This window comes from Wasmannia auropunctata, unplaced genomic scaffold (assembly GCF_000956235.1).
Source record: "Wasmannia auropunctata unplaced genomic scaffold, wasmannia.A_1.0 LD336071.1, whole genome shotgun sequence".
NCBI classification, from domain to species: Eukaryota; Metazoa; Arthropoda; class Insecta; order Hymenoptera; family Formicidae; genus Wasmannia; species Wasmannia auropunctata.
The window spans coordinates 722,778-725,312 of record NW_012026819.1 but is presented as its reverse complement, the minus strand read 5'-3'; the positions used below and the strand labels follow the sequence as shown (position 1 = coordinate 725,312).

The 2,535-nt window shown below is 43.7% G+C and overlaps 1 protein-coding gene across 1 annotated transcript in view; it reads left to right on the top strand.

Moving 5' to 3' along the window:
* The first annotated feature begins 239 nt into the window (after positions 1 to 239).
* LOC105449868 overlaps positions 240 to 2,535 on the top strand; it is a 40,265-nt gene continuing 37,969 nt past the window's right edge. The window contains exon 1 of the mRNA XM_011689304.1: positions 240 to 548. The gene's annotated coding sequence lies outside the window, so the exon portion shown is untranslated. The remainder of the gene's footprint in view (positions 549 to 2,535) is intronic.

Below are 2,535 nucleotides of genomic sequence, written 5' to 3'. Positions count from 1 at the left end.
GCCACCTGAGCAGGTACACCCACAGGTAAAGGCAAACATAATGCTCACGCACACGTACAGCGGAGCACAACCCGCGAAAAGGAGCAGGTCCGTGGAAAGGGGGTTGCCTGCCGGTCGTTCCTCCCACCTTTCGCCCTGTCAACCGGTAGAGGGGCCCCCGATGCGCAAGCGCAAAGACCCGTGGGTCCTTTGCACCGCGTAGCGAGCGGTCGGGGCCCGACTCCGGATTCAAAGTCCGTTTCTGTCGTAGGGGAAGTTGCCGCGGAACGTACTGGTCGTCAGCGTTTCTCTCAGCGGTTCGTGACTTCCGTCCTCCGCGAGTTCACGTTTTGACTCCTTTAATTTCATCTCTCCGCTTCTTTCGTTCTTCGTTCTCCCTCCCCCGTTGTCGACGGTTCGTTCGCGAGTGAAACGTGCGCGCGATTTTGGAATTTCGATACGTTACCAGTGACGAAAGAGAGAAAGAGAGAAAGAGAGAGAGAGAGAGAGAAATTAATCGTGTTTACCGGTGTACACTGTGCCATGGGGATCTAGGAACACCGGTCAGGGTGAGTTGCTAATTGCATCGCCTAAGAGAACTCTTTTCTTTTGATTCTAAAAAGTGCTATATGTAACATTTTATGAGACTAAAATTATGTAACAAACACTTGTCAGAATATTTTGTTTAACGAAGAAAATCTTTTCCATTTTTTTGACTTGTACATAGAAAATTTAAAATAAATGTTAATCTTTTGTTGCATTTATTCAGAGTCGAAAAGACAGCGATTACAATTTGCGATGATAATACAAGCATATACTTGAATGGATATAGAAATGACAGAAGCATTAAGAATATTCGATTTGAGTATATTAATAAAATTTTACGTGCTTTGCATAATATGAATTATTGTTATCTTTATAAATGCAAGATATAAAGAATAAATTTAAATTACATAACATATCCATTCAAGGTATTATAAACTTGCTGATTGCCTAACTGTGGTATCTTTACGACATTATGATAATTGTCCTGAAACATCCGTCCGTCGTTGGTGCCATTTACTTTTTATGAGGAGTAATGAAATGAAATATTAAAAGGTGAATAACATAAAAATTGTCAAAAGTTATTGATTTACACGACGATGTGTAGAAGCTTGGGTTTACGATAATCTTACATCGCGCTTATATCCGAACAACAGTTGTAGAATTTCTTTCAAATTTTTCTTCACGAACATCCGAAGGCGCAACGTTACACCCAATCTAATTATCGCCCGCGGCTAATCGCAGGAACACGATAATTCACGTAATTGCGATCCTGTACGGGACGCGCGCAGCGAGTCTTCGCAACATTTACGTTAATATTTCCGTGGCACGAAAGTGCAACGCGATCCTCCGGCTCGCCGCGGAGGTAGATAGCCCGAGCGGAGCACTGACCGGCGCGGTGCGGTGATTTGAATGCGCGGTGCGGTCGCCAGGCGCTACGATTCATAAACGCTCTCCGTATCTGCTCTCCATACCTGGTAGCAGAAATACGATACACGCGCGATCGTAAACATCGTCGCAATTTGTTGTGCCAGACAGCCAGTTGATATTACACTATATAACCGCCGCTCTCTGTCGCAATATAAATAATGTTCCTGTAATTTTACGGTCTTAATGACATCCTGTGGAGACGAAATTGTCGTCCTTTCGCGGGGGAAGAAGAACACTCGTTTCGCTAATAAAAATCAAATTACGAGAATTAATGTAGGATCCCTTATACTTTTCTTTTGGCTTTTTGGAAAATAGGTCACGATTACGTATATACGCACACAGCTGGTACAATTTTTTCAAGCTGTAAGCCTTATTTTAAGGTTTAATCGAAAACGTATAATTATGTTTAAAGGTCTAATGCATTCGTTTCACCGCTTGCCATATGGCGCGACGTTGTATATGAAATACCTTAGGAAAATTATCGATTAATAGCCGAGTATCGATTACGCGTTGCTCATGGTTTTCGTTTTATAAAGCACCTTCGATTTTACTCTCAGAGTATACTTAAAAAGAAAAAGACTCTCCAGCTATTCCGCGCGTAGGTTACAATCTGCTCGGGTATTTGAAATTGTGATTCCAGGCGTGTCCGAGAAGGGAGCGTTAGGGCGAGCAGACGAATGAACGAACGCGGACGGACGGACGAACGGACGGACGGACGGACGGATGGACGTAGGTACGTACGCGTGTACATGTGCGTGTACATCGTCGGAGATCAAATCACGTTAGCCTAATGCCGGGAACGAACACACGCTCGTACGTGGGTGGTTGTATCCGCGCTGGAATCTCGGCTGCGCTTCAACATCCTGTGGTTCGTCGTACCGCAAAAGGATTCCCGTAGGAATCTCCAATCTCCACGCAGTATTCTCATTAATGCGAGAAGGAATTACAGTTCCTAACCGAGGAGTAAATGAAGAGTAACGCGAGCAATTTTATTAGAGAAACGGCGCAACATATGTCCGCTTGGCATTTAGAAATCTCCCCGTGCCACAATTTTTCTACGCAAAGATATATATATATATATAT